The 13,045-nt window shown below is 39.3% G+C and overlaps 1 non-coding gene across 1 annotated transcript; it reads left to right on the top strand.

Annotated features, from left to right (window-relative positions):
• The first annotated feature begins 358 nt into the window (after positions 1-358).
• On the top strand, positions 359-466 carry LOC130938073 (small nucleolar RNA R71). The gene has a single exon (XR_009069254.1). It is a non-coding gene; the product is annotated as a small nucleolar RNA R71 (small nucleolar RNA).
• Positions 467-13,045: the final 12,579 nt, after the last annotated feature.

Below are 13,045 nucleotides of genomic sequence, written 5' to 3'. Positions count from 1 at the left end.
TCTCAGGATCGTAAGCTTCTTCTTTAGAAGATGTTTCTTTATTACTGCTGGATGCAGCTTGCAATCCAGTCAGATTCTGAGAAATCATATTGACTTGCTGAGTCAATAATTTGTTTTGAGCCAATATGGCATTCAGAGTATCAATCTCAAGAACTCCTTTCTTCTGAGTTGTCCTATTGTTCACAGGATTTCTTTCAAAAGTGTACATGAACAGGTTATTTGCAACTATTTCAATGAGTTCCTGGGCTTCTTTAGGTGTTTTCTTCAGATGAATAGGTCTGCCTGCAGAATGGTCCAATGACATCTTGGATAACTCAGACAGACCATCATAGAAGATACCTATGATGCTCCATTTTGAAAGCATGTCGGAAGGACACCTTCTGATCAATTGCTTGTATCTTTCCAATGCTTCATAGAGGGATTCACCTTCCTTTTGTTTGAAGGTTTGAACTTCCACTCTAAGCTTACTCATCTTTTGAGGTGGAAAGAATTTAGCTAAGAAGGCATTGACCAGTTTTTCCCAAGAGTTCAGGCTGTCTCTAGGTTGTGAGTTCAACCATATACAAGCTCTATCTCTTACAGTAAAAGGGAAAAGCATAAGTTTGTAGACCTCGGGATCAACTCCATTGGTCTTAACAGTGTCACAGATTTGCAAAAATTCAGCCAAGAACTGATGAGGATCTTCCAATGGAAGTCCATGAAACTTGCAATTCTGTTGCATCAGCGAAACTAATTGAGGCTTAAGCTCAAAGTTGTTTACTCTAATGGCAGGAATAGAGATGCTTCTCCCATAGAAGTCGGGAGTTGGTGTAGTAAAGTCACCAAGCACCTTCCTTGCATTGTTGTTATTGGGTTCAGCCATGGCTATTTTGTTTGCTTCCTTTTCGAAAATTTCTGTCAGATCCTCTTCAGAGTGTTGTGCTTTAGCTGCTCTTAGCTTCCTCTTCAAGGTCCTTTCAGGTTTAGGATCAGCTTCAACATGAATGCCTTTGTTCTTGTTCCTGCTCATATGAAAGAGAATAGAACAAGAAAGTATAGAATCCTCTATGTCACAATATAGAGATTCCTTGAGATGTCAGAGGAAAATAGGAATAGAGGGATGAGGTAGATAGAGAATATTTCGAACATATAATGGAGGATAGAGTTCGAAATGCTAATTGAGGAGAAATGTTAGTCCTTAAATAGAAGGAGCTGAGAGGGTGGAATTTTTGAAAACAAATTTTTAAATAAAACTAAAAAATAAAAATTTAAAATAATCAAAAAGAATTTTGAAAAAGTGGTTGATGGTTTTCGAAAATTAAAAGTAAGAAAGTGGTTAGGTGGTTTTGAAAAAGATTTTGAAATTAGCAATCAAAAAGATATGATTGAAAATTATTTTGAAAAAGATGTGATTGAGAAGATATAATTGAGAAGATATGATTGAAAAAGAAATTAAAAAGATTTGATTTTGAAAAGATATGTGATAAACCACTATTTTATGGTTTATATTGCATTTAATTAAGTGGTTTTATCAAGCTTTTCACCCACTTATTCATAGAATTTGCATGATTTTACAATTCCTTCCTAGTTTAGTTCTATGATTGAAAACACGCTTCTTTGGTCTTAATTTAGCTTATCTTAATCCTCTCCTATTACCATTCGATGCCTTGATCTTTGTGTTAAGTATTTCAGGATTCATAGGGCAAGAATGGCTTAGAGAATGAAGAGGAAGCGTGCAAAAATGGAAGGAACACAAGGAATTAAAGAGATGACCAGCGAGAAGTCACCCGGTCGCATGGCTCACGAGACCGCGTGAAATGGAAGAAATCAGAGTGACGCGTTCACGTGTCTGACGCGGCCGCGCGGACTGGAAGCTGCACGAATGACGCGAATGCGTGGACGACGCGCACGCGTGGTACGAAAATCGCTGAGTGACGCGATCGCGTGGACAACGCGGCCGCGTGACGTGCGCGATCTGCAGAATTACAAAAGTCGCTGGCAGAGATTATGGGCCGCATTTCAACCCAGTTTTTGGCCCAGAAACACATATTAAAGTCAGGGAACATGCAGAGACTCAACATGCTTTCATAATTCACTTTTCATAGTTTTAGATGTAGTTTTTAGAGAGAGAGGTTCTCTCTTCTCTCTTAGGAATTTAGGATTAGGATTTTTAGAAATTAGGGATTTATCTCATCTTCACATCAGGTTCAATATTCCTTTATTTTGATTTCTCTTCTACTTTAAGATACTTTAATGCTTTTATTTATGTTTGATTTATGTTGCCCAATTGGCTTATGAATATTTCCCATGTTAGATTTGACTGCTTTGAATGAATGTTATTTGAGGTATTCCGGATATTTATGATTCTTATTTAGGTTTTTATATTATTGGCTTTGATTGATTAACTGGAAGCTCTTGAGTTATCAACTATTCATGATTGATTATTATGTCGGCTAATTAACTGGAATTCCACTAACTCTAGTCTTTCCTTAGGATTTGGCTAGGACTTGGGAAATCTAACCAATTAGTTCACTTGACTTTCCCTTGCTTAAGCAAAGGTTAACTAAGTGGGATTAACTTCCATTCTCATAGGAGTAACTAGGATAGGACTTCCGAATTTTTATATCTTGCCAAGAGTTTATTTTATAGTTAATTATTTATTTTATTTGTCATTTAATTTACTTGTTCCTCACTTTCAAAACCCTAATTTACAAAACCCATAACCAATAATATGAACATACCTCCCTCCAATTCCTTGAGAAGACGACCAGAGGTTTGAATACTCGGTTATAAATTTTAAAAGGGTTTGTTACTTGTGACAACCAAAACGTTTGTACGAAGAGATTTCTGTTGGTTCAGAATCTATACTTACAACGCGACTTTATAAAATTCTTTACTAGCAAAAATCCTAACGACAAAATGGCGCCGTTACCGGGGAATTGCAAGCGTGTGCCTTATTATTGGTTATTGTAAATATTTTTCCAAAAAAATAATAAAAAAATATTTTTCTTTTACTTGTTTATTTGTTTCTCCTTTTTCCCTCTTATTTCTGATAACTACTATGAATTCTCACCCCTCTCGCTTTGAGTTTAGTTCTAATTTTGTTGCAAGGAATGGAAGCTATAATAGGAATATGCATTAAGGTCAAAGCAATCAAAGATGGACGGAGCCAAGAGGATCTGATCAACCCTTTAGGCAACAACACCCTCCTAGATATCACAGACAAAGACCATCCTACAATGCATACCAAGCTGATAAATATGGTGGACCGCCTAGTAGCTACCAGCAAGCCCCACCGTATGCTCAGAGACCATCCTCACAACATAACTTTGAACCACTACACTCACAAGCCCCTTTCCACCATTCACCTCCACATGACCCCAATCCTCATTCACCACACCAACCACCATATGAACCATACCCAGAACCACCACCTCAATATACACCATCTCTATATCCTTATCAAGAGGAACCACTTCCGTGTTATGAACCTTTTCTCCCAACAAATGAACCATCCTATCCTCCCCAAACCTCCATGGAAAGCAAACTTGCCTCTATCACTAGTCTCACCTTTACTCTTCAAGCACTTATTTCCCGCATGGGCCAACCCTCTACACCCAATATTCAACCCTCAAGCTCCACTGCACTTCCATCTCAACCACATAATGATCCACCCATCCCATCACCACCATTCATGGAAGAGCGCCAACATTCATCAATCCAAGAGCAACATGATCCCACTGATACTATTGACATAGAACAAGAGAGAAAGGATCATCTTTGCAAATCCATACTTCATAAGGAGCTAGAGGAGGCACTAAAGGTGAAGGTAGTAGAGACCCTTGAAGTTGACAGCGCGATTGAAGAACTAGTGAAGGAAGACAACAAGGAGGATTTTGTACTTGACGGTGAAGAAATGGTTGAACAGGAAATCATCAAGGATGAATACGATTTCATACTTAAATACCTGGATCAAGCAAGAAATCAATTACCTTTCCGACGTTCGGACATTCAAAGAACCCCCATGGCTTCATGTGGGAAATCTACTGAGGAACCTAGCAGGAAGGAGAAATTGGGCACTCCGATGGATAGTGAGTAGCACGATTTGATATTGGAACAAGTGGAGGAAGCCGGTATTATTGAAAAAGAAGAGGAGGCAGTGGTTGAAGACTTAGGAGATGCTGAACCTCCATGGGAAAGTCAAGTTATAGAGCATCCTTCAAAGACGTTTGAAGCTGATGTTGAGGAGGGTGTACAACCACCAAAGCATATCATAGTTGAAGACTTTGAAGGAGATGATCAAGAGATTGATTCAATCATTAATGAATTCTTATCTACATTTGAATCCTCTCCCATTGGACTTGACATGGAGATTAAAGAAGAAGAAGCACAACCTCCCATGCCTTTGGTGCAAAATGAAGAAGAAATTGAATCAGAAGAAATCTACCAAGAGGAAAAGGTTGATATTGAATAAGATTGCAAAGAGGTGGAAGATGTCGAAGAAGAGCACAAGGAAGTGGAGCCTGCACGTTCATTAGAAACACCTCCCCCTAAGTTGCCATCATCCTTCACAACATTCAAGTGAGTAAAATTCATATTCCGTAGCTTTCTAATTCCACTTGAATATGGGCTACTAGAGACGGATGGTAAACTTAGAGCTCTCTGTCGCATTAAGAGTAAGAAGAAGATGGTCAGTGATAAGATTTATCCTGCAATGTTCAACATGGTTATGCGCTCAAAATTTAAACGCAAAGGTTGGTGTAAAGCTCAACTGAATAGGTCTAGGAAGTTGTTTGGCCGCTTTAGTGAGAATTTAGATTGCATGCCACCCGGTTGGAACACTAATGATCAACAAGAAGACGGGTGCAAAAATAAGGTTAGGGACCCCGGAATTCAATCTAGAAATCAATACTCTTGGGGCCTTGTCACTTGCTTTAACTTACTTGAAGGCTTTCTGCGCCTATATTGGGATCCCGGAGGCTACTGGAATACCAAACACTGGTGAAGATTCCTGGATCAGTACAAGCACAAGCCACCATAACAAGGAGCTCACCAGAATGTCCAACTTAAAGACTTTAACTAAAAATGCTAGGTGGGAGACAACCCACCATGGTATGATCGTTCTCTTTTGAGTTTTAATTTTAGTCTGTTTTCGAATTTTTATTGAACCTGAAATTTTTGCATGACATTCATTGCATTTTGCATTTCTGCATACTGCATAAAAAGAAATCGCACCCGATGCGACAGCTTCGCCGACGCGTCCGCGTCATAGGTGCGTTGGGAAGAAAACAAATCGAACAGAGAGTCACGCAAGAGCGTGGCTGGAGGCATGCCCGTGGCACAAATCGCCCCACGTGAACGCGTCGCTGACGCGTCCGCGTCACATGCGAAACATGCCTCCCACGCGTCCGCGTCACCCACGCGGCCGCGTGACCTGGTAATTGACATAAAAAGAGTGCATAGCCGAAAGTTATGCTGGAATGGTGCGGGATTAGTGCTAGACGCACAATCCCTACATCGCGAACGTGTGCCCCACGCGTCCGCGTCATATCCCAATATTGGCCACTTACGCGATCGCATGACCCACGCGATCGCGTCACCCATATTTTGGCAAAATAAGATTTTGTGAACAGAGAGTTGTGCGGGCGTGAGGCTGCCCTTGCGCCAGTCACATAAAACGAGTCACACGCCCGCGTGACCGACGCGACCGCATCGATTAACTTAAAGCGCAAGTCGCGCGAACGCGTCCCATACGCGTCCGCGTCGCTTGCGCCGCACAGCTTATCCTAATCCGCGCCAAAATTTTATCTTTTCACCCCTAATCCTAATTTTTCCTTACCTCTTTCTTACTTACCTCTTCTTCCTTTCTTTCACTTCTCATTCTTATTTTCTTTCATTTTATTTATTTGTATACTTTCATTCATTGCATTATTTTCATTGGTGTTAGAAATTTATTTGGGTCATTATTTTCTATATTTTTGTGAATTGTTTGACAATTATATAACTTTTTTTTAAAAAAAAGGGGGCTGCCTGCGTGTTCAATTTAATACTTTCAATAACTTATTTACCATGCATGCTATGTGTTTGTGAAAAAGCCCGTATGGCATCCTGCACTTTTCTACATTATTCTATTCTACTATTCAATGCTTGCTTTTCACAAATTCCCTTTACTATTTTATTAATTAAATATAATTGTCATTACAAACATTATTGTTAGTTTCTCAAGACTAATAATACATTATGGCTTTTAATGCTTGATTTGTGCTACTCATGCCTTTGCCAGCATGCCAATAAACATCTTGCATTTAAATTGCCTCAATTTATCGTCCCCTGTTTCTATTGTTGTCCTAATTTCATGGAGTCGCGACCATGTGTTAACGACATTCTTCTTTATTTTGGCATGATTCTTACTAGTACTGCCCTCTCCCTTACTCTACCCCTTTGACTTCATGTCCCTCTCTCTTCTCCCTTTTTCAGGCTGGCCACCGGGAAGAGTAAAGAGAAAGACTCTACAACGAGCATCGGCTGAGGAACCACAACCCCTGCCACCTGCACATCTTTGCATGCACCGAGGACGGTGCAATCTTTTAAGTGTGGGGAGGTCGATACCGATCTCCACGGGTTAGTTAGTCCCTTCTCAACACCAATTTTTGTTTTTCATTGTTGCATTTGCATGTTTGATTGCATATCTATTTGATTTTGTGCATATTTTACCACTTGGTTAAAGTAATATTTTCTTTTTCAAGAAATTTTTATAGTATTTCACTAATTTGAATAAAACTTTTTGAAAAACTTGTTTGAAGAAATCTTATTTTGGAACATGGTTTAAAGATTGAACACACAAAACCAGTGAGATTTTGAGCCTATTTGATTGGTTTCATTTTATCAACCAATATATTTTATTTTTGTGTGTTTTTCTCTCTAAAATTGTGATCTTTGTCTTGCTTAAATCTATATTTCCATTATTTGATGTATGCATGCACTTATATGATTGAGGCCTTGTTTCACTAAGCTTACATACCCATATGGCCTTACCCTTCCATTATTCTTTGCAAACCAATTTGAGCCTATTTTACCCATTTGTTCTTTACTTTAGCTCATTACTAACTCTAAGCGGAAAACAATAATGTCCTTAATTTGAATCCTTAGTTAGCTTAGACTAGTAAAAGTGCCCATAATTTAAGTGTGGGGAAAGTGGGTTTGGAAACGTTTGGTTTGAGAATTGAGTATGTTAGACTTTGTGTGAAAATGTGGAAAATGTTAAGAACATGTTTATGCATTCAAACTTTAATCATATGCATTGAGAAGAATAAAAGAAAAAAAAATAAAAAAAAGCAAATAATAAAGGGGACAAAAATGCCCCAAAGTAAGTGTTGGTATCAATGCATATGTATTGTACTCAAATTTAGGATGCATGAATATGTGGAGAATATAGTTAATTGAAAGTTAGATTTCGTATTTTAATTAAATGGATTGTCTTAAGTTAGGTGGAAAGTTTATGTTAATTAAGGATTCAAATTTTAGTCCACTTGGCCAAATACAATCCTACCTTGACCCTAACCCCATTACAACCCTTAAAAGACCTCTTGATTTGTGTATTGGTGCATTAAATTTTTGTTGATTGTTAGATGAAGAGCAAGCTATAGAAAGCAAGATTAGTTGAGAATTGAGAGAATTGACCTCAGACACTTAAGAGTTAGAATGATATACACTACTAGTGAGGGTTCAGTGCTTAATTCTGTGTTCCCTGCTTTCATGAGCTATCTTCTTCTTGCAAGTTATTTGTATTGTATTTTGTGATTTAAATTAGTGAAATCCAGTTCATACTTGTTCTTGAAGGATTATTTACTTTTTCACCAAGTAGGTAGAATCATTTTATCATGTAGTTGTATTCACATTCATAGGTTGCATTGCATGAGTCCTGCTTTCCCTTATTCATTTATTTTATCTCCTTGAGCTTAGCATGAAGACATGCTAATGGTTAAGTGTGGGGAGGTTGATAAACCACTATTTTATGGTTTATATTGCATTTAATTAAGCGGTTTTATCAAGCTTTTCACCCACTTAATCATAGGATTTGCAGGATTTTACAATTCCTTCCTAGTTTAGTTCTATGATTGAAAACACGCTTCTTTGGTCTTAATTTAGCATATCTTAATCCTCTCTTATTACCATTCGATGCCTTGATCTGTGTGTTAAGTGTTTTAGGCTTCATAGGGCAGCAATGGCTTAGAGAATGAAGAGGAAGCGTGCAAAAATGGAAGGAACACAAGGAATTGAGGAGATGACCAGCGAGAAGTCACGCGGTCGTATGGCTCACGCGACCGCGTAAAATGGAAGAAATCAGAGTGATGCGTTCGCGTGTCTAACGCGGCCGCGCGGACTGGAAGCTGCACGAATGATGCGAATGCGTGGACGACGCGCACGCATGGTACGAAAAACGCTGAGTGACGCGATCGCGTGGACGACGCGGCCGCGTGACGTGCGCGATCTGCAGAATTACAAAAGTCGTTGGCAGAGATTCTGGGCCGCATTTCAACCCATTTTTCGGCCCAAAAACACAGATTAAAGTCAGGGAACATGCAGAGATCCAACATGCTTTCATAATTCACTTTTCATAGTTTTAGATGTAGTTTTTAGAGAGAGAGAGGTTGGTGGATGAAATTGTGACCCTCTTTGTATTTGCATGAGATTTATTTAATGGCTATTGGCTATATGTGGACACAACTCCGTTCAACTTAACTAGCAAGTGTACTGGGTCATCCAAGTAATACCTTACTTGAGTAAGGGTCGATCCCACAGAGATTGTTGGTATGAAGCAAGCTATGGTCACCTTGTAAATCTCAGTTAGGCAGATTAAATTGATTCATGATAGGTTTGAAAATTAATAATAAACAGAAAATAAAATAGGATAGAAATACTTATGTAAATCAATAGTGGGAATTTCAAATAGGCGTATGGGGATGCTGTGCTCCTCTTGAATCTCTACTTTATTATTACATTCATCCAATTCTTCTTACTCCTTTCCATGGCAAGCTGTATGTAGGGCATCACCGTCTTCAATGGCTACTTTTCATCCTCTCGGGAAAATGGTCCTATGCGCTGTCACTGCATGGCTAATCGTCTAGAGGCATCACCCTTGTTGATGGCTACATCCCATCCTCTCAGTGAAAATGGTCCAAATGCTCTGTCACAGCACGGCTAATCATCTGTCGGTTCTCAATCAGGTTGGAATAGAATCCCTTGATTCTTTTGCATCTGTCACTAACGCCCAGCCTTCAGGAGTTTGAAGCTCGTCACAGTCATTCAATACCGGAATCCTACTCGGAATACCACAGACAAGGTTAGACTTTTCGGATTCCCGGGATCCTACTCGGAATACCACAGACAAGGTTAGACTTTCCGGATCCCCATGAATGCCGCCATCTATCTAGCTTATACCACAAAGATTCTGTTGGGGAATCTAAGAGATATGCGCCCGGCCTAAAGTAGAACGGAAGTGGTTGTTAGTCACGCGCGTTCATAGGTGAGAATGATGATGAGTGTCACGGATCATCACATTCATCATGTTGAAGTGCAACGTATATCTTGGAATAAGAATAAAAGAGAATTGAATAGAAAGTAATGATAATTGTATTGAAACTTGAGGTACAGCAGAGCTCCACAGCCTTAATCTATGGTGTGCAGAAACTCCACCGTTGAAAATACATAAGTGAAAGGTTCAAGCATGGCCGAATGGCCAGCCCCCATGAAGGTGATCCAAAAGACCGAATGGTCAAAAAGATGACTAATACAATAGTTAAATGTCCTATATATACTAGACTAGCAACTAGGGTTTACATGAGTAAGTAATTGATGCATAAATCCACTTCCGGGGCCCACTTGGTGTATGCTTGGGCTGAGCTTGATCTATCCACGAGCTGAGGCTTTTCTTGGAGTTGAACGCCAAGTTATAGCGTGTTTCTGGCGTTCAACTCCGGGTTATGACGTGTTTCTGGCATTTAACTCCAGACAGCAGCATGTACTTGGCGTTGAGTGCCAATTTACGTCGTCAATTCCCGAATAAAGTATGGACTATTATATATTTCTGGAAAGCTCTGGATGTCTACTTTTCAACGCCGTTAAGAGCGCGCCATTTGGAGTTCTGTAGCTCCAGAAAATCCATTTTGAGTGCAGGGAGGTCAGATTCCAACAGCATCAGCAGTCCTATTGTCAGCCTTTTTTAGAGTTTTGCTCAAGTCCCTCAATTTCAGCCAGAAATTACCTGAAATTACAGAAAAATACAAAAACTCATAGTAAAGTCCAAAAATGTGAATTTAACATAAAAACTAATGAAAACATCCCTAAAAGTAGCTTGAACTTACTAAAAACTACCTAAAAACAATGCCAAAAAGCGAATAAATTATCCGCTCATCACAACACCAAACTTAGATTGTTGCTTGTCCCCAAGCAACTGAAAATCAAATAGGATAAAAAGAAGAGAATATACTATAAATTCCAGAATATCAATCAATATTAATTATAATTAGATGAGCGGGACTTGTAGCTTTTTGCTTCTGAACAGTTTTGGCATCTCACTTTTTCCTTTGAAGTTTAGAATGATTGGCTTCTCTAGGAACTTAGATTTTCTGATAGTGTTATTGACTTTCCTAGTTAAGCATGTTAATTCTTGAACACAGCTACTTATGAGTCTTGGCCGTGGCCCTAAGCACTTTGTTTTCCAGTATTACCACCGGATACATAAATGCCACAGACACATGACTGGGTGAACCTTTTTAGATTGTGACTCAGCTTTGCTAGAGTCCCCAGTTAGAGGTGTCCAGAGCTCTTAAGCACACTCTTTTGCTTTGGATCACGACTTTAACCACTCGGTCTCAAGCTTTTCACTTGGACCTTCATGACACAAGCACATGGTTAGGGACAGCTTGATTTAGCCGCTTAGGCCTGGATTTATTTCCTTAGGCCCTCCTATCCATTGATGCTCAAAGCCTTGGATCCTTTTTACCCTTGCCTTTTGGTTTTAAGGGCTATTGGCTTTTTCTGCTTGCTCTTTTTTTTTTCTTTCTATATTTTTTTTTCGCCAATTTTTTTTTTCGCAAGCTTTTGTTTTTCACTGCTTTTTCTTGCTTCAAGAATCAATTATATGATTTTTCAGATCATCAATAACATTTCTCTTTGTTCATCATTCTTTCAAGAGCCAACAGTTTTAACATTCATAAACAACAAGATCAAAAATATGCACTGTTCAAGCATTCATTCAGAAAACAAAAAGTATTGTCACCACATCAATATAATTAAACTAAATTCAAGGATAAATTCGAAATTCATGTACTTCTTGTTCTTTTGAATTAAAAACATTTTTCATTTAAGAAAGGTGAAGGATTAATGGAATTATTCATAACTTTAAGACATAGTTACTAAACACTAATGATCATGAAGTAGAGACACAAAACATAAATAAACATGAATCAAAAAACAGAGAAATAAGAACAAGGAATGAGTCCACCTTAGTGAGGGTGGCGCCTTCTTGAAGAACCAATGGTGCTCCTTGAGCTCCTCTATGTCTCTTCCTTGCTTCTGTTGAATGATTCCTAGTAATTTTGGTGTTCCTATCCTTAGTTGCTTCCAATGACTATGTGGAGGAACATGTATCCCCTGAGGTATCTTAGGGATCTCTTGATTTGCAGTCAAATGTTCTACCACTGAGCTATAAACCCTTTAGATGAGTCTTTCCATCTCCCATGACTCAGAGGTGGAAGCTTTTGTCTTCCCTTTTCTCTCTCTTTTTTTTTTGTGAGTGGTGAATGGAAAACAGAAGGGATGACCATGAATGGAGAGAGAGAGAGGGTGAGGTAGGTGGGGATCCTGTGAGGTTCACAGATCCTGTGGGGTCCACAGATCCTGAGGTGTCAAGAATTTACATCCCTGCACCAATTAGGCATGTAAAAATGCCTTTGCACACCATTCTGGCATTTAAACGCCGAGATGATGCACACTCTGGGCGTTCAATGCCCATGTGTAGCATGTTTCTGGCGTTGAACGCCAGTTCCATGCTTGTTACTGGCGTTCAGCGCCAGCTTTCCTCAAGGCACATTCCTGGCGTTCAAACGCCAGAATGTTGCTTGTTTCTGGCGTTCAGCGCCAGATTCATGCTCTGTTCTGGCGTTGAACGCCAGACAGATGCACCTTACTGGCGTTGAACGCCAGTTTGTCCTCCCTCCAGGGTATGATTTTTCTTCTACTATTTTTGATTCTGTTTTTAATTTTTATATTTTTTTCGTGACTCCACATGATCATGTACCTAATAAAACACAAAATAACAATAAAATAGAAAAAAATAAAAATTAGATAAATAAAATTGGGTTGCCTCCCAACAAGCGCTTCTTTAATGTCAATAGCTTGACAGTGGGCTCTCATGGAGCCATAAGGTGATCAGGTCAATGTTGTATAGTCCCAACACCAAACTTAGAGTTTGGATATGGGGTCTTAACACCAAACTTAGAGTTTGGTTGTGGCCTCCCAACACCAAACTTAGAGTTTGACTGTGGGGGCTCTTCTTGACTCTGAACTGAGAGAAGCTCTTCATGCTTACTCTCTTTTGTCACAGAGGGATGGCCATGTGCCTTATACACAAGGTAGTCCCCATTCAATTGGAGGACTAATTCACCTCTGTTGATGTCTATCACAGCTCCTGCTGTAGCTAGGAAAGGTCTTCCAAGGATAATGCATTCATCCTCTTCCTTTCTAGTGTCTAAGATTATGAAATTAGCAGGGGTGTAAAGGCCTTCAACCTTTACTAACACGTCCTCTACTATTCCATAAGCTTGTCTCAATGATTTGTCTGCCAATTGTAATGAGAACAAGACAGGTTGTACCTCAATGATCCTCAGCTTCTCCATTACAGAGAGTGGCATAAGATTTATCCCTGACCCCATATCACATAGAGCTTTTTCAAAGGTCATGGTGCCTATGGTACAAGGTATTAAGAACTTGCCAGGATCTTGTCTCTTTTGAGGTAGAATTTGCTGAATCCAGGTATCTAGTTCACTAATGAGCAAGGGAGGTT

This window comes from Arachis stenosperma, chromosome 6 (genome assembly GCF_014773155.1).
Source record: "Arachis stenosperma cultivar V10309 chromosome 6, arast.V10309.gnm1.PFL2, whole genome shotgun sequence".
NCBI classification, from domain to species: domain Eukaryota; kingdom Viridiplantae; phylum Streptophyta; class Magnoliopsida; order Fabales; family Fabaceae; genus Arachis; species Arachis stenosperma.
The sequence above is the reverse complement of the archived record's forward strand: the minus strand, read 5'-3'. Positions and strand labels throughout refer to the sequence as shown.